The sequence below is a fragment of the Dipodomys spectabilis genome, unplaced genomic scaffold (assembly GCF_019054845.1).
Source record: "Dipodomys spectabilis isolate Male_0828 unplaced genomic scaffold, ASM1905484v1 ptg000151l, whole genome shotgun sequence".
Classification (NCBI taxonomy): domain Eukaryota; kingdom Metazoa; phylum Chordata; class Mammalia; order Rodentia; family Heteromyidae; genus Dipodomys; species Dipodomys spectabilis.
In genome coordinates, this window is record NW_024870828.1 from 894,442 (window position 1) to 914,913 (window position 20,472).

A 20,472-nucleotide genomic window follows, 5' to 3' on the forward strand; every position below is an offset into this window, starting at 1 on the left:
TGTTGAATCCAAAGAAGTTCCTCAGATTTCCATAATATCTTTATGCGTTCCATCTAAAAATATTAAAATTGAATATGAGCTCCCCATTGTTCCAGTACATCTCTACCAATTATGTTAACTGGAACTTCCATAATATAAGGTTTAAAGACAGCTGTCTGTCTGTCTTCTGATGTTATGACACTGAGAGCTAGAAAAGAGCAGCGAGAGAGCGCCTCTGGGCCTGGGCTAGGCCTTATCTAGGGAATGGGCAGAGAAAGGTGTGGCCACATCAAATACAGATGTGACCTCAGGGGATGCAGATGTGACCTCTTCCAGGTGTCCCAGTTGCCTAGGTAACGCAGGTACTGGGTGGAGACTTTGTTGCGAGGAGGTTGGAGTCTGCTCACCATCCTGGAGCGGACTTTACATTCCAGCCTTTTAATAATCATAAAATAGGGTGTGGATTCTCTATGGCTACTTCCTGCTGACAAGGGGGTGTCGGCAATAGAGGTAAAAGGCTGGAATTTGGTCCTCTCCCAGAGAAGGCAGTGAGCAGCAGTGGTCCCTTGGTGGTGTGAGTCCTTAGATGAAGTCTGGAGAAGTCTCATGAGCATTGAGGGGCTGAAAAAAAATACTAGAGAGCAAATAAATGGCAAGAGGAAGGACTTGGGGTTGAAAATGTTGTAGAAATGTCCCTAGCTACTTCTGATATCTGGTGACTAGGTAGAGAAGTCAGGTGACAAAGGCAAGAATATAAATTCCTGTTCAGTTAATAGGTAGACAGGTATAGACATTGGATGGGCAGGCTCCTTACTTCCCCTGACCTCCCGGCTCTGGTTAATTTTGAAAGGGCAGGCACAAAGTAGCTGATGTGTCAGCTCCTCTTACTCCTCTCCATGTTCCCTTGTTCCCCAGACTGGCTATGTCTAGGTGCTCATTGCTGGGATGGCTTGTCCCAGTTGGTATTCAAAGAGGTTTGAACTCAAGGCCTGGGCATGTTCCCTGAGCACTTCTGCTCAAGGCTAGTGCTCTACCACGTTGAGTTACAATAGCACTTCCAGTGTTTGGCTGCTTAGAGATAAGAGTCTTGAGCGATGCTTGCAGCTGGGCTCTTTGCAGGTTAGTTGGGAGATGGAGTCTTAGGGATTTTTCAGCCCGGGCTGGCTTTGAACTGCAATCATTGCCACCAAAGCCCTTTATTATTTCCAAATTAAAGCAACAAGAAGATCAAGTAGAATAAGTAGAGCTTACCTGGTTCTTATCAAGAATTGACTGACAACTATTCTGAAATGACAAAACTCATTAGATGTGATGAGAATTTCAGCACAGATATGCCCAGTATTTTAGAACCATGTAGTCAGTAGAATACACAACACAAAACAAAAAGGCTTATCAATAATTGCCAACAAATATTCTGAAATGGCAAAACTCATTAGATGTGATTAGATGTGATGAGAATTTTAACATAGATATGCCCAGTATTTTAAAACCATGTAGTCAGTAGAATACACAACACAAAACCAAAAAGGCAAAACTCAAAACCTAAAATTTTGACAACAATGTTTAGACATCTTTGCTAACAAAACACATCACATGGTTGGGCCTCAGTTACCAGGGCCTGTGAAAAAAGCAAATTGTTAGCAAGGCACCTTAGAATAGCCGAATGGAGTAGTAAGTTTGGTGGAAGGTTAAGGGTCAGATGGGGCCAAATCCTTAAGCTACAATGTGGCCAAGATGGCGAATTTCTGAAAAAAACATGCAAAGACACCCTTGAACAAATAGACCAAGACTACAATTGGCTAGCCTTTGAGAGAGAACCTAGAGGGGGTCCCTGGGACGCAGCTTGTGTTGCACTCTTCAGGGCACAAGCCAAAATGTAGAACAAAGAAAGGGAGAGATAGGGAAACTTGGACATGAATGGCAGAGAGAGAGCAAAGAGAGCCCAAAAATAAACAGAATTCTGACCATTTACCATTGCAGTAGCAAAAACTGTCTACATCTGAGAATGGCATAAAAATGAGGCGCTCTGGCTTTCCAGGGAGCGCAGGAGACATTTCAAAGGGGTTTCACGGCTCAGGTGTGATTTGCAGCACCCCATTAAATGAGTAGGAGAGTCAGTCGGGTGAGTGAAGGAGAGACGACCAGGCATAAGCGGCGTCCCGACTTCCCCCACAGCCCTCTAGAGAGAGCAACAGAGAACCATAGAGTAGCTTCACTCACCAGAGTAGAGAAGTGGTATGGACGTGGATGTGAAGGCCAGCAATGGTATCAATGCGCTGTGTCCGCAGCAGACAGATGGGTTCGCAAAAGGCCATCAGAACTGTGGGTATTCCTCAGAGCAAAAAGAGAAAAACAAACAGAAAAAGAAAAAAGAGGGGGAAAAAAAAACTGAGAAATCCCAGCTATCCTGACTTTAAGCCCTTTATCCTAGTCATGCCATCATTTATGTTAGGTTTTTTAAAAAAAGGTAGCCGAGTAAGAACAGCACCATGCACATGGTATTCAGGTAAGGGATAGGCTTATTCAGTAGACCTGCTGGGTCCAGGCAAGGTTGGCACTCCACGTGGCTGGGAAAGGCCTAGGAAAGAGAGAGCTGGGAAAGAGAGAGGAAAGAAAGAGAGGAAAGAGAGAGAAGAGAGAGCTAGAAAAGAGCAGTGAGAGAGCAGAGAGCTAGAAAAAAGCTGCGAGATAACAGAGAGCTAGAAAAGAGCAGCAAGAGAGCAGAGAGAGAGCAGAGAGAGCAAGAAAAGAACAGTGAGAGAGCTAGAAAAGAGCAGAGAGAGCTAGAAAAGAGCAGCGAGAGAGTGCCTCTGGGCATGGGCTAGGCCTTATCTAGGGTATGGGCAGAGAAAGGTGTGGCCACATCAAATTCAGATGTGACCTCAGGAGATGCAGATGTGACCTCTTCCATTTGTCCCAGTTACCTAGCTAATGCAGGTACTGGGTGTAGACTTTGCTGCAAGGAAGGTTGAGTCTGCTCGTCATCCTGGAGCGGACCTTACAAGGACCATACACCATCACTGCCTTCTTAAGTTTACCAATATCATCAACAGCAGCACCTTCATATCTGGCTGATTGAGATATACCATTCTTAGGGGGTGGTCGAATTACAGGATAAGAAAAAAATAGGCATTTCTTCATCAAACTCACGGTCTGAGCCCTCTGTTTTGTGAGGGAGTGATGCTGTAAATATTGCATCGGCCATTCATCTGCTGAGGGGCATCTGGGTTGGTTCCATATCTTAGCTATGGTAAATAAGGTTGCAATAAACATAGTTGTGCTGGTAGCTTACACAATGGAATTCTATGCCTCCATCAGAAAGAATGACATTGCCCCATTTGTTAGGAAATGGAAAAACTTGGAAAAAATTATATTAAGTGAAGTAAGCCAGGCCCAAACAAACATAGGTCCCATGGTTTCCCTTATTTGCAATATCTAGTATATGTGTGAGTCAAGCAGAAAAGGTCAGATAATGTGATGTTAAGAGAATGAACCCTTAGATATGTATTTTAATGTTTTTTTTCTTTCATGCGTGTGTTTCTAACGCATTTATAAGATTACTTCCTTGTTGCTTTGTATGTCCCTCCCCCACAGCATAACCCCTGCTTTCACTATATTTGATGTCAGTATAACTTGTGGAGGAGATGGGGAAAAACAAATCGTTTAAGGATACAGGTGGACCTCTAGCAACAATGAGAAGTACAAGTTGTCATGTCCAAAACGAGCTTTACAACGTAGGTGCGGGGGGATGGGGGGAGGTGGGGGAGGGGAAGGATTGGGATTGGGATTGGGATTGGGATTGGGAGTGGGGAAGCTGGGAAGGGATGTGAAGGGTAAACAAAAGAGGCTGCAATGCTTGGTAAGAAATATATGCATTATCCTGCCCATGTAATTGTAATCCCTCTGTACAGTATGTTCACAAATAAAATTAAATTAAATTAAAAAAAAATTGCATCCGCCAGTGAAGGAGCCGAAGGCTGCTTTACTTTCACTTTCTCTGGTTCTCCTTTCACTCTGCTAATTTCCAACTCCATATGTTGTAATTTTGATAAAATCAATTCCATTTGCTCAGAAATTTTATTTACACTTTCAGTTTGTTCCTTTTCAGTCTTTTTTACCTCTTGGTTTTTCTCTATTAATTGCAATGCATCCTTATCTATTGCGTCCTTAACCTCAGAGTCCAATTGTAAATCTACAATAGAAGGGGTGGCCTCTTTCTTTAAGTCTGCTATTAATCTTTCCTCATTCAAAGCTTTAAAAAGGGTATGTAAAATAGCCCAAATGGACCAAAATCTAATAGGAATCTTTTCCCCTTCTTGAACAGCTCTTTCTACATTATTCTTTACTCGTTTCCAATTATAAACATCTAATGTTCCTTCATCAGGGAACCAAGGATTCCATTCCCTAACTACATTAATACACATTTCTATGTCAGAAGAAGAAATATTTAGACCATAAGCAATGTTTAAGCATATGTAAATACGGAGTAGATTTAACTTGTCCCATCACCCTGTAATTAAAAGTACTTACCTGAATATCCTTTCCTGAATTCAACAATGAAGGGTCCCTGTTTGGGTGCCAGTTGTATCATCTAGTGCCTTGGTGTCCCTGGGTAAGGGTAAAGAAATCACCAGGACACTGGGGATGCAGAGTGCATACAGCAATTGCCACTGCATACTATGATTTATTGTTAGTGGGTATTTAAAGACAAGCAAGCATGATCTTTGCCAAGATTTGGTCAGAAGACATTGACACAAAAATTTCAACAGATACATTTTTACTTGACCTATGAGACAATGCCTTGGTATATTATTATTTTTTGGGGGGTCCGATCGTGGGGCCTTAACTCTGGGCCTGGGCGCTGTCCCTCAGCTCCTCAGCTCAAGGCTAGAGCTCTACCACTTGAGGGACATTACCACTTCCGGCTTTTTTCTTTTTGCTTATGTGGTGCTGAGGAATCGAACCCAGGGCCTCATGCATGCAAGGCAAGCGCTCTACCACTGAGCCACCTTCCCAGCCCTGTCATGGTATATTATTATCTAAACTATTTTAGAGCAAGCTCACACCACTTCTCCAATCTCAGGAAAATGCTTGACCAGCTGTTCATCTATGATTAAGCAAGCAGAAGAGCTACTTCCTCAGCTCCCAGGAGTCTGTGACATGTGTTTTGAGATAGGGAGAGAGAACATTTTCCCTCTCTAGCCCGGCATACCAAGAGCTTTCCTAATACTCAAACACAGTCCTCAGATAATCCTGAGGCCAGAGCCTGCATAATTCTGCCCCTTCAACATAGACCCTGAGTCTTCCCAGGCTTTGAACTGTAATCTTACAATCTTATCATCCTGATTATCTATGATAGCTAAAAAAGTATAAATATAAATAATATTTCCAAGAATACCAGAGGAAGAAAAATGATGCAACCCAGTTTATAGTGGCATTCTTTTCAGATCATGGAGGGTTTCACATTAGCAGAGGTGCAGTGTATTTTCACAATGGAGATAAGCTATTTTGATGTGAATTAGGGGAATTTTGAGGTGCATCCTACAAGTTGGAAACTGGTGGGCGAGGATGACTTTATGGCATAAATCTTGTGATTGATGGTCATGAAACAATAGCTTAATCTGACAAACAACTGCTTACTCTTAAAGAATTAATTATAACATGCTTCATAGTTTTATCCTAGATCAGAATGTGGCTCTTTTTCTGTTCACTTATCAGTCTGTAACACCCCATTTGAAAATGCATCTATTGCAGAATTACCTAACATGCAATCAGGTATATTTTGAATCTCTCAGGTATGGAATGTTCAGAATTTGAAAATGAGTAGTTATTAGTCATAGGAATTTTGAAGAACACATACATTCTGTCCTTTTAATAACTTATTTACTTTTAAAAGTTATGGGTTTCCAAAGAAATAAACTGTTTTCTGTTTTAGTATAAGAAAATACTAAATTTATTCTATTTTCAAAATATTGGCAAGTATATTGTGAAAAAAATGTCTATTTGGATATCATTCAAGTTGATGACCCTCTGATAAAGAAGAGGTAATTAATTCAAATTAGATGCCAAATAATACTGATTTTTAAAAAGTTACTACATAAAGAATAATAGTTACTATACCAAAACAGTGAAATTTCATTTCATCAGCTTACTTTTTAAATTTAATTTTAATGTGAAAGTGATGTGCACTGGGGTTACAGCCATTGTAAGGTACTGAATACATAACTTTTCAAACTTGTTTTCCCCTCTCTCATTTTTCTCACAGTTTTCCCTTCACCCCAGTACCCCTCGGACATTGTAATGTGTATTTCCAACTTACTGTCTTGTGAGAATTGCTATTGCATTGGTTTGCTCTTTTTCCTTTGCCACACCATTTTTTTTGTTCCTGTTCCCTTCCCTAATTAAGGTAAATGTATACAAAATACACAGGGTACCAAAATCAAACACAGCAGAGGATAAACCATAGGGGAAATTCCTAAAGAATATAGAAATCACATATTACATCAAAAACAACACCGCAAATAAATATTTCTCTTTCCATATCTTGGAGTTCCTTTTGCTCAGCATCAGCATATATGGTCATATATACGCAAAACAAAGGCACTGGAAAATAGTAGTTTCATGGATACTATATCATGAAAACAACATGTTAACTCTTTTTGATGGTAAAGGCGGGATTATGATTGGTGAATTCACGATTCTGATAAAGGAATTTCAAAAGAGCTTTAAAATTTGTGACAGGTAAATTTTAATTGTTCAAACTTTTTAACAACTTAGCCTATTAAGAAAATTTAAAATTGTCTGGGAAAATATGCTTTCATGCAAAGAAATCCGTGGAGACTTAGCTGAGAGGGAGCAATGTGGGTGAATATGGCTCATTTTCACAGTAAACAAACAATCCTCACAAACCTTGCCGTAAATCCTGTAGGTTCCCTTGAGAATTGTCCTTATGCAGAAAAAATACTCTCACTGTGTGAAACAAGGTTGCAATGGAATTTAAATTCAAAGTTCTTTTAAAAAAAGACATCAAAATTTGTGAATTGACATTTAATTACCAAACAGTAATTCTCTGAAAAAGAAAGGAAAATGTAATACAAAATCACTTGACTTTATTAAAAGTATGAGAAAAGAGTAGTGAAGAAAGGTGAGAGAAACCATAGAGGACTGTATTCTCTCCAGTGGTGTAATGGGTTCTTGACCTTGTTTCTTCTATTCTATCTTCACAAGCCATAAAGTGTAGCTCAGGACTGGAGTAACCAGTTAAGACAAAGAATACTCAAAGAATGGGGGCTGGGAAAGTGGCTCAGTGGTAGAGCTCTTGCCTTGCATGCCTGAGGCCCTGGGTTCGATTCCTCAACATCACATAAGCAAAAAGAAAAAGCCAGAAGTGGAGCTGTGGCTCAAGTGGTAGAGCCCTAGCCTTGAGCTGAAGAGCTGAGGGACAGCGCCCAGGCCCAGAGTTCAGGCCCCACGACTGGATCCCCCCCCCCAAAAAAAAAAGAATACTCACAGAAGAAAAGATTTGCAGTAGATGTAGGTGATTTATAACCTTTGACAATTTATTTAAATCTGTTCAAAATTCTCCCCTACCCCAAACTGCCTTCTTTGAACAGTTTGTTTGCTTTTCCCATGACTGCCCTTCATTAACTGCTTAAAATTTTGTGAGCTCATATACATACTCTCTAGGGATTGCTGTTTGGATGTGATTTTTGTGTGTTTTTGTTTGTAGTTGTGTATTTAACTGAATTTCAAAAGGTTGTGCAATTGTGTTACAATTAAATATGTCCACCTAATTGTCCAATGCTCCTGGATCAGAGTCACTCCTTCTATCATTCTCAACCAACCCTTTCTCCAAGATTTATTTCAGATTTAGGACTTCCTTTATTACATGTGTACATTGAGTATTCTAGCTGTACTTGCCCCTTGTTCCATTTTTCATTCATTTTATGTCTTTACTACTATTCCTTTCTGGTTTCAACTTCCTGATAGTCATTCTGTTAAACTGTCTGTTAATACTTTGAAGGGTTTATGTACATTCCATGGAGTTACAATCCCACATATACTTGTAATGATGTCAGCTTATATTTCCATAATTCATTCATCTGCAATAACAATTTGCAAGACTGGAGACGTGAAGCATCTAGACATGATTTTATTCTCATCTTTTTGGAAGATTAATCTTTAGTCAACAAGAAAGTTTAAAAATCACTTAGAATTTATAGCTAACTACCAGTTTTTATAAATGGCTTTGTACAATGTTGTGTGATTATTTTATTTTACATGGGGTGATATTTTCTACTACCTATAAGTTTTGGAAAAAGAAGAAAACTAAAATTTACTACTGTTGAGGAATATGATAGAAATAGAAGACAGATTTTATGTTTGTCACATCTCTGATCAGTACCCATATTCAAGACTTAAAGTCATATTTCTTACTATGTTAGACAGATAGGGAAAATACATGATAAGGCAACACATGATAAGGCAACTATTAGTGACTTTTTAAAATGTACCTTCTTATGTGATGAAATTTACTTTATTAGCTAATATTTGGGTTCGAATTATGGGAGGCTGATCTATTTAACACATTTCTGGAAGGCACCTACTGAACAACGCAAATGGTCGGAGATACTATTTCTACACTTTAATGAATGGATGAACTTATTTGGCAGTAGTGCTGGGTAAATAAATCAACTCTATTGTAACTTGATTCCTACACTTGAAAAACTTAATGTCACTATCATCTACTTGTCAAGTGTTATTTTGGTGAATATGATTTTAAAAAGTTTATTTGAAAAGGAATATACTTTCAAGAGATTAAATGTAGGATATCATTGGTTTGAGAATGACAACATTTTTAGACTACAGAACCAAGTTTTACTGAAGTACCAGTGTTTTGAAGTACTAAGGGTCTTCTCAATTAATGTTTTTCGAAATTATATTTGAACTCTAAGTCAAGTTTTCCTAGCCTTGGTAGAACAATTATGGATCTACCATTCCAGGAATTATTTTTTGCCCTACTTATGCTGGACTGAAATCTTGCATTCATCATTAGGAGAGAGGTATTAAAAATAATCTTGTGACATTTGTGATTTTGTTTACTCATATGTGCTGGTCATCAGTAAATTGAAAGTTTGAACTACAGTACTTTCTCTCATATTTTGTGATCTCATCTTTCATTCTAAATTGCCTTACATTTCACAAATGCTTACTGCAAATTCCTGCAAGGAATTGGGGCACTGAAATATTATAGGAAATGAGAAATTGAGATGGGTCTTCAATTATTTTCTCTTAGCATGTTGCATAGGCCAAGGTGAGAAGTCTTGCCCATGTTATCTGATGATGCAGGTAACTGGGACCTGATATCCTCGGACCCATGGGTACTACTTTTAGGCATCATATCAGCAAAATTTGGGTATAATCAGTAAGAATGCTTCAGAAATATGGAAAAAAAAACACTTTGGGACTAGCGAGTTAACACAATAACACATCAGCAGTGTAAAATCTCTTCTTGATTAGAGGAAAACATACTTTTTGTTTAACTATGTGAATTCAGAAGACCAAGAACACTTAGAAGGTATCACAATTTTATACCGAAGACATTGCATTGAGACTTTTTATATTCTAATATGTATTCTAACCTAATTATTTATGTTGCAGTCTGTTTATGGGAATAATTTTCAATTTATTTGTCAAATTATAAATTAATTCTAGTAAGATTCACTGTGTGAAATTTAAGATCAGCACATATAAATATAAAATATATAAGTATATATAATATAAGAAATTGATATGCATTGTTCCGTTGTGTTTAGGGTATCAAAGGCAACTCTGTTTTAAAGTATTATTCCATTATCTCTACCTCAGTTTTTGATAGAGTTAGACCTAAAACTTTACCATTTGTAAATTTACAGCCTGGAGGCAAGAGGAAACACTTTGATTAAAACATTACCAATTTAAGGCCTAAAATCGAGGAGAAACATATGGACTTCTCCAGGAGCTATGGAAATATTTGGGGATAGAAAGTCACTAGTGTATGTTCCTGCCTGGTTGGATGGTAGACAGGCCAGGATATTAGGTAAACACAAATATGAACATTTTTTTCACCTTCTTGGCTTTAGCTACTTTTGAAATGATAGATATAATAAACAATTATATTTTGATAAAATACCTTCTATTCTGAACAATTAGGTCTGAAGTGTTCATCTCTCCACGAATCCTTGTAACTAAGATTAGTTTTGTTCCAGTAAAACAATCTATGCTGTCAGGGTAAGATATTCTGGTTGGTCTGTTCCTACATGGAAGAAGGGTAAAGGGTTAGAAAGACATTTGTACCACTGAGACCACATTTAGGAAATTTTAAGCTGCAGAAGTTTAGAAGAAGCTCTTAAGCAAGGCTTACTTTGAATTCATTAGCTCCACAAAGCTAACTCAGTTGATAGATAAATACTTGAAAAGCCATTACCTTTGGACTTAGCTATAAAGGCTTCAAAATATGATCAAATTTAAAATGAAAACGACAAAATAATCATTGACAAAAAATTTCAAATGTGAGCAATCGACCAAACAATACACAGAAATTTAGAGAAATAAGATCAATAGCATTTTTAGTAACAATAAGGGTTCCTTGTTAGAAATAGGCAACCAAGGATATATGCCTGTATAAAGATTGCATCGTTAACTACTTAAATTAAGAGGATACTCCATGCTTCAGCAGCAGGTCTACACAAATGACAACAATACAGAGATTAACATGGCACTTGCACAATGATGGTATGAAAATTTGTGAAGTATTCCATATTTTTCATTCTTCAAATGCAAGAAATGAAAAATAGTTATTAAAAAGTAGATTACAAAAATACAAGTGTAACAAAACCTGTAATTCATAGAATTAAAGGTTAGTTTGACATCAGTGTATTAAATCTTCACCTTCAAAAGGTCCTTACATAGCATAACATTTACAATACTTGAAATTAGATAACATTATCTTTTTATCCCAAAGAAATAAAATAATATAAGGACCTAGGTAAAAAGGAATCTTAAACCTTTTCTACATGGAATGTAATCTTAAAGGACACATTTATTAATGAACCTATATATTATAAAACAATGTAGACTTCAAAGTATTATATCTAGAAGACAATGAAATAGATTATGGACTTTATACAATCATAGATAGTTTTTTCAGACAAGCACCAGGAATATCTTTAATTTCTATACTATTCAACAGATAAGATAAAATTAAAAAAATCACAAACTCTGCAGAAATCATTATAGATGCATACAAAAAACTCTTGAATACATTTTGACATCAAAGTCAGGCAATTCACGTGGAAGAATACCATGGAATCCATAAATTTTTAAATTAAGATATTGCTGTTGTTTTGTATTATGAAAATATTTTGTAGGGCCACAAAGGATGGACTGGCACTTTTGAAATTTAAGAAACTTAACCAAACCATTACTACGTAGGAGAACAATTTGTACAGCCTTCCACAACTTCAAAGAGGTAGTGATACATACTTATCCTTTTGGCAATATTAGATGAGGTTTCTTCCAAGTTGTTTTTCAGACCCGGTTTGATATCATGGTTCAACAGAAGGAGATACAGCATATCTTTGCTATTTCTATCCCCAGCAACAATATTCAAGGGGGTAAAGAGGCCTTTAGTTTGGGGATTGGTATCTGCATCATGATGAAGTATGAAAGAATCCATTCTGGTATTATTCCACATATATGCACTGTGCAGGGGTGCCAAGCCATTCAGAATTCTTGCATGAATATCTGCCTTGAGCTACCAACTCATGGACAATGTCTAAATGTCCACTCTAGGCTTCCTGATGAAGAGGGGTGTATTTACCTCATTTGTAGTATACATATGAACGGTCTTTTTGGAAAGTAGTCTCGGCACTGTAGTAAGCCGATTAATTTCTGCATCCGAAAGAAGAAATTTGCATGGATTCTTCTCCATTATTTTCTTGCAATTGATACCTTCCTCACGTTTTCATCTTGTTCCTTGTCTTCATCAGAATTGCCTAACCAGAGAATTTGAGTACCAGTGGGAATGAGGTATCCATGTATTTCCCCAATAGTTCACGTTGGTTGAAATGGTCAGAAAAATCGGGTGAATTTTCTGCATATGTTTTTTCACCATGATTTATTTTCTCTTTTTCCATTTTTACTATTTTAAATCATTCTAACTGGAGAGTAGTGAATTGATAGAGAGCAGATGAAATATTTTCCTCCGTATGCAAATGCACAGACTGAAAATGAGGACCAGTGGTGTCTTCAGATGCAGCTTATTCTAGGAAGGAGAAAATAGGAAACAATGCCTTCTACATAAATGATTTGGGAAATACCAAGATATAGTGTAAGAGAAGTTACTATTCAATATATGAGCTTTAAGAGCTTTCTAATAGATCCATTATTTATTGGTTACCAACATTAGAAAAAAAGGTACAATGCAGTAGTAAAATAGAAGTCCTTTGTATGACTACCTAAATCCTTGTTTTTTTAAAAACACTTGTTTTCATCTAAAAAAGTAGGCCTGGGCTGGGAAGGTGGCTCAGTGGTAGAGCACTTGCATTGCATGCCAGAGGCCCTGGGTTCGATTCCTCAGTACCACATAAGCAAAAAGAAAAAAAGCCGGAAGTGGCACTGTGGCTCAAGTGGTCGAGTTCTAGCCTTGAGCTGAAGAGCTGAGGGAGAGCACCCAGGCCAGAGTTCAGGCTCCACGACCGGACCAAAAATAAAAATAAAAAACTAGGCCTATCTATTGTCTTCAGGTGATTTTGATGATTGAAGATGCTTAATGAGAAGTCAAAATGTATTAGTAGTCCTTTGATATCAATTAAATTTCATCTTTTTTTCTTGGAGAATATAATGATCAAAGCAATAGTTCAGAATCAACAAGCAATAGTTCGGCATCATGCTTCCAGTGCAAGTGGATCTCCAGTAAGTAATCCTCTACGATTTTCCACAAAGTTTTGTCACAGATACAATCTGCTTGCCTTCTCTAGTTGCTTTCCTAGCCTGGACCTTTTCTTTCATTGTGCAGGAAAATTGTGATTCAACTGATTTCAGTCAGATCGGTTCCTAGAATTATCAAGGATTTAGATTCTTTTTAAAAAAAAATTAGTTGTAGGGCCTGAACTCTGGGCTTGGGCACCGTCCTTGAGCTCTTCAAATCAAGGCAAGCGCTCTACCACTTGAGCCACAGAACCACTTCTGTGGTTCTGTTTATGTGGTGCTGATTTGGGAAATGGCAGAGCAGAAAGTGAAATGATGCAACCAAAAATATAAAAGCAAAATAAATTAGGATAATTATGGAGCAACCATATTGTCTATGAGACTCATGAAAGAGAGAGAGGAAGAGAGATACAGATGTGCAATGACCTAGCTAGCCAAAAAATCCATGCTTCTGATCCATTTACAGAGCAAACAATTTCATTTTTTATTTGTTAAAAGAGATGGAAATAGAATTTATTATTTCCATTGAATATAATGTCTTCACTCTTACTCCATAACTCTCTTTATTCCTTCCCTTTGACTTCCCCTCACATCTTCCAAGTGATAGTTTCCTGGTATTCATTTTGTTGGATTAAAAGTTCAATTTTATAAGAAATTACACCTTTTAAATACTGCTCTGAAAAATGAAAATTTTGGTTAATACTGTTGTTTAACTTGCATAAAATTCTGACTTCCAAATATGCGACAGAACATGGGTCCTTTGTGTGTCTGGCTCTGATTTCGTTTAGTTAACATATTTTTAGATCTATCTCTTTCTTTGCAAATAATGTAACAATGCTCATAATAGATAGGTGCAATCCAATTGTGTATATATGACAAAATTTCTCCAACCATCCCTCTGCCAACAGGCATCTTGTCTGTTTGCATAACTTGGCTGTGGTGAATAGTGCAGTAATGAACAAGGTTGTGAAAGTGATTTTACTGTAACCTTTTGGAAGAATTCATCACTATCTTTCTGGGAGCAATCCTCTAGCGAGTTTTCTAGAATAAGCACATCCTTCCTTTCATCTCCATCACAACGTATTGCAAGTCTTCAAAAACACACTCTCCCATACATGTCCCAATAAGCTAAAACCACACTATGCCCATATTCTTTCAATATATTTTTAATACTTACATAAATTTAGTGAGAACCTTCTATGTACTTTCCTAATGTGGGAATGAGAGACATAACAACAGAGTAAAAGTAAGAAATATACATTTTAATTAGCTATTATCATATTTAAAATCTTTTTCAGCTCTAACTCATAGCCTCACTTACTAATATTTTAATCTTTATTTGATTACTTCATCTATCCCCTAAATTATAACAGGTGAGTTAAATACAGACAAAAATTGTGGTTTGATTTTGACACTCATGTGTGAAGATGCACAATATGGGCAAATAGATGGATTGGAATTAATAGCAATTATCCATTTTGTTAAAGTAGAGATGGTTTTTTTCCAAACTGATACATATTTCATTCAACAAAAAGAAACTTGTAACAATTCCCTTTGTTTTGCTCCTCATTAACTTTTGTTTCCATTTTATTTTATAATGAAGGATGATTTCATATATGTACTGTAGATACAAAAATATGTTAAACTATTTCTATCCATATGTATTGATATATGCATACATATATTACACAGGTTACAATGATAATTTATAACTTCTGTAACTATACAATTTACTAAATTATTAAAAACATCGATGGTTCATGCCTGGAATCCTGGTTACTCGGGAGGCTGAGATCTGATGAATATGGTTTAAAACCATCCTGGGCAGGAAAGCCCATGAGCCTCTTATCTCCAAACAACCAACAGAAAATAAGAATTGGAACTGTGACTCAAGGTAATAGAGTGGTAGCCTTGAGAGAAAAATTTCAGGGACATCACCCAGGCTCTTAGTTCAAGAATTACAATCTACCCAAAAAAATCTATTTAATTTACGCCTGTGTAAGTAGAGTATTTCCATCACCCAAATGCACACCCATGCCCATTTGCAAAGTAACTCTGTTTTGTCTGAAGTACCACTAAACATTATCACTAAAGTAGCATTGGAACATGGGTTCATTCTATCTCTCTAATGGATTTTTCTCCACTAAAATACTCAAGTGTTGCAATTATTCCAATTATTTAAAATCATAGCTTTTTTCTTTAATACCCCTAAGATTACAGTTTGAATTCAGTGTCTTGTGCCCCCTAAATGGGTGTTCTTACCACTTTGTCATGTGCCCAGCCCTAAATTATCCTGATAATTTTTCAGATAGAAACTGGCTTCCTACTTGTGTATGATCTTGGCCTCAGTCCACTTTATGTTATTCTTCCTGGAATTTAGAATAACAAGTACATGGTATTCTGTACAGTTTTTTCTGTCTAGTCTGGGCTTTAGCCACTGTTCTCACATCAGTGCACTCCCATGTAGTCAGGATTTTCATAATCTTGTCATATCTGATTTTTAAAAAATCTTTGCATTTCCTGCAGGTTCCTGAGTAATGAATTAATTTGTGTTTTCTTGTCTTGTTTTCTTTCATTTGAATGTATGTGTTGAGTTGTTCCTCACTTTTCCTTTTGTTTCTTTCCCTATTGTTCTTACCTAAAGGCTGAGAACCCAATTCTTCTTTCTCAAGATAGGGTGAACATTATTTATTCCAAAGCAATTTCAGTAACATTTAAACACCTTCATATCTATAAATGGTATACAAATGCTAAGCACTGAGAAGGGTGTTTTTACTTTCACGGTATTCTTTGTCATACACAGATCATGAAATATATAAAGATGATATAACTACAGATGCATGCCAGGAGGAGAAAAACCTATTATTAATTGTTTGACAGAGGCTTCCTTTCTAGTGAAAGAAATATATTGCTTGATGCAGGATTTCACAAAATCATATTGCTAGGAAGAACCTAAGCAATCTTCTAATACTATAGACTTGAGAGTGATGAACTGACTTCCTGAACAATTTACTTCTGGGTCAAATAAAAGCAGGCTTCCAAAAAGAGTGTAGATTTTAGAGAAACATGATGAATTTTATGTAAATATGTCCTTAGCTGATTTTGTTAATTTGTGAGCTAATACAGGGAAATAAAGTACAGCAAAGGTAAAAAAAATAAAGAACTTCACATTGAAATACTCATTTGTGTGTGTGTGTGTGTGTTCATGCGCATGTGAGTATGCAAACACACACGTGCATGTGCTCATGCATGCATTCATCATTCTTGAGGCTTGATAGTGCCTGGGAACTATTCCTCAGCTTCTGTGCCCAAGGATAGTGGTCTACCACCTCAGCCACTTCTTTGTTTTGTTTTTGTTTTTAAGATAATCGCTTGTATTTTCATGATTGGACTGGCTTTGAACAGTGGTCATGAGATTTCAGACTCCTGAGTAGCTAGTTAAGCTTATTCAGCCTCTGAGTACCTAGTTAAAATTCTGCCTGTCCTCTATGATTCACTGCTCTTTTATTAATTTCCTGAGGTAATCACAAGCCTAAGTCATATGTATATATATATATATTAATATATATATATATTAATATATATATATATATTTGCTTTAAAAATACTGTTACTGCTTGGCACCAGGGGCTCCTATCTGTACTCTTAACTACTCAGGAGGCTTGAGAACAGAACCCAGGCCAAAAGTTTAGTAGAATTCCTTCTCAATCTATAGCTGGGTGCATAGGATCATTTCCACCATCCTTCACTATCTAGTTACTACGATTGGAAGGACTGTGGATCCAGGCCAGTCAAGGTAGCAGGCTGGACAAATTGGTGTTCATCTCGGATGCCATTGATGATGAGAAGGCTAAAAGGACAGATCAGGTGCATGTTCTTGTGGAAAGGAAACCCCTATCCTAAGATTAACCACTGATATGATGCCGGCCTAGCAAGAAAAATATACCCCAAGTTGAAATACCCACAATTTCCCACAACCAAAATAAGTATATACATGAACATTCAAAAACTTAGTACAATCTGTTCTTTGCTCTAATATCAGCTTCATCTGACTTTCATATGATGTGACAGAACAGTTTCTTCATTAATCTTATGATAATTTAAAAAGACCTAAAAAATTCTTTCTCACTTATTAAGTGCAAATTAATGGCAAATTGCATCATTTCTTACATGTATGACTACCACTATAAATTCATCTTATGATTATTATTAATAGTAATATATTCTGATTTATTACTTTACTTTGTAACAGTTTTTAAACTTTTTGCTTTTCTGCTGAAGTTGAAGTATTTAAATAGTATCATCAAAGTATATTCCTTGGGTATTTAGGGCAGTTTTTTTTTTACAGATTTTAATCAATGGCTTCTAAGAATTCTTAATTGGTATATCACTTGGTTTATTTTTCATTTCAATTTAATTTTATTTTAATGGTAATGTACACAGGGGTTACAGTGACATAAATAAGGTAAAGTAATGAGTACATTGAATAGGGAAGGAACATTGTTATCTCTTCCATCGATTTTTTTGTACACTCAAAAGAAGAACTACTGATGCTTTTGCTGTTGATATTGATCCATGGGTACTTTTGCTTTCTTTGTCAATGCATTTTTATTATAAAATCGATATACAGAGGGTTTACACTTAATTAAGTCAACTAAAGAATACACTTCATTTTATTTTCAAAATTTCAAATTTTGGGCTTAAATAATTTCTTTTGTTTCTTTAGGGTAATTCATTTTTTTCAGAGTTGTAGGATTAGTTAATTTATTTTTTCATGATCTTACAAATGTAAATTATTCAGACACATGTATTTTGCTTTTATAATATTTAGCATGTGACTATTTAAAAATTGTTTTCTTAATTTTTACATGGCTATTGATTTTAAATAAATTTATTTTCTTATAGTTATAAACATATTTGTCCAGGTAACAAATCCTTACTGTATTTTCAAGAAGCACATACTTTATTAAGAAAGGCTTCATTATTGGCCACTTTTTGGAAATATTTTTACTTGAATTAAAAAAAAAAAACGTTTGAGCTCGGCATTGTGATTTGTGGCATCCGTTTTCTAGCTATGGTGGGAAGTGTAAATAGGGTTTGTAATTTGAGAGATACTGAGAAACTCTGTGACCTTATTATAAAACTATTCAGAATGAAATGATTAGAGATATAGCCATCACTAGTGTTATATAGGGCACCTCGCTATCATATTCTAAATCTTGAGTTAAAACACCAGTAACATCAATCTTTTGTCAAAATAAAAGGACACGTTTCAAAATTTTTATTATTTAAGCTTATTTGCAAAGATTCTCATGTCTTTTCTTAATTTTCAATTTACTTAATCTATTAAAATCCAAGTATATTGTGATTATTTTATTTCTACTAAACTTTTAAATTGTACGAGCAATATTAAGATGTCATATATTAACATACTTTTACTATTTGTGATAATTTCCTGCGTTTAATATGATAATATCAATATTCCAAATGGGTGTATGTGGTATGTATGTGTGTGTTTATGTGGTTTGTGTGTGTGTGTGCTTCGTGTGTACTTTGTAATGTTTGGGAGATCACATCATGGCTTCACATATGCTAGGCCAGTATTTTACCACTGGGCTATACTGCCTAGTTATAATCGAAATAGTGTTTTAAATCATGACTTTGAAACTCTCATTCCTAGTATGTTTTTTCAAAATTATATATGATAAAATGTGATTCATAGTCTATCCACGATAGCAATTTTTATTGTTATTTAGAATATTCCCACTTTCAAGCCCCACGACCACAAAAAAAAAAAAAAAAGAATAGAATATTCCCACTGCCTTTCCACTTCCAAACTCTTTTGTTTTTTATTGATAAAGGTTTTACTTTGCTTCTTTTCTCTCTTCATTCTTTCTCCCTTTAGAGTTTAGCTATTCTTTCACTTATTTCCTTGGGAATTAATTATCATATTCCTATTAAATTTCCTTACATTGTAACAGGTATATACAATGCTTTATTTTCTATTTTATTTTTTCTCATTTTTCACTGACTTTTGGTCCAAACTATTAGATGGTTTAAAAAGAAACTTGACTCAGGACACTTTACTTTTCTCCTCTTCTCTGAAGTCTTTCTGTTTTTTGAAACACAATAGCAATGACATATAGCTCCTATGTGGTCCATCATTCTTTCACCCTCACTCTCCTCTGTTGTACAGCTCAAGTTGTTATCATTCAGATTTATTATGCTACAGCATTATCTAAATCTTAAGTCATTCCTAAATTTTATTTGTTTCCAGTATTCTCTAAAGACATTTCTCTATGTATAATATCTGGGGTCTTGTGTTTTTCCAAGGTACAAAATATGAGTGACTATCAAACATCTAGATATCTCTGTAGAATATTGGTCCACCTGCTCAATAAACTCGTATGTAAATTCAAGGAATACAGGTCAGTCAGAACAATCTTGTAAAATGGTGTAGCTTCAGCCTTCATACTAGCTTTGAATCTTATTTCCATGTTTAGTAGTGAAGATAAAATAGTTCTACTATAAGAGCAGATACATAGAAGAATGTAACAGATTTGTCAAAATAAATTCTTACTTTTATGACAAATAGATTTTGAAAACTACCCTATGACTTTATGAAATAAAAATAAAATCTTAAATGGGTGTATTGACACTATTGTCTCTCGAGATTTAAAGAATGATCTTAGACTACTACCTCAATCCTTTTTTGTTTTGTTTTGTATTTTTGTCATTCATGGAGCTTCAACTCTGGGTTTAAGCGCTGTCTGTGTGCTCTTCCGCTCAATGTGAGTGCCCTACCGCTTGAGTCACAGCACCAGATCTGGTTTTCTAGAGGTTTATTGGATATAATATTCTCATGGACGTTTCTGCCCGGGATGGCTTTAAACTGTGATCCTCAGATCTCAGACTCCTCAGTAGCTAGGGTTACAGATATGAGCCTCAGGCACCCATCCTACTTCCATCCTTATACAAACATTTAAAATAAAAAATGATTATCAAACTAAATGTGAGGTGTGAAAACCTATAAAACATAAATGTAAAATTTCATGACATTGCATCAGTAAGGGTTTCTAAAAATTTGACATGGAAAGCATTAGTGGCTAAAAATTTGTAAGTATAAACTGAATTATATCAAGTGATAGCTTTTCATAATTCAAAGGATACTATAACCAAAGTGAAAACATATCCAACAGATACAGGGAACATATTTGTTAATGCTACAATGATAATGCTACAATATTTCTGAATCTTAAGTATTTTTATATCTTCTAATTCTATATAAATTTTTACACGAATAAGATATTTCTTTGAAGAACATATATAAATTAATAGTCAATAGGAGGAGGATATGAAAAAAGTTCCTCTTTAGTTTCTAAGAAAAAAGACAAAGAAAACTCACTAGTATGACCCTAATATAAAATGATGACACAAAATATAGTAATGCATTTGTGGAGAAAATGATAAACTCTACATAGGAGAATGATTTGTATAATACTGCGATCATTTTAGCAAGGAAGA

General features: G+C 35.7%; 1 pseudogene; it reads left to right on the forward strand.

Moving 5' to 3' along the window:
- The first annotated feature begins 10,684 nt into the window (after positions 1-10,684).
- Positions 10,685-10,784, forward strand: LOC122118426 (annotated as a pseudogene).
- The last annotated feature ends 9,688 nt before the right edge of the window (positions 10,785-20,472 follow it).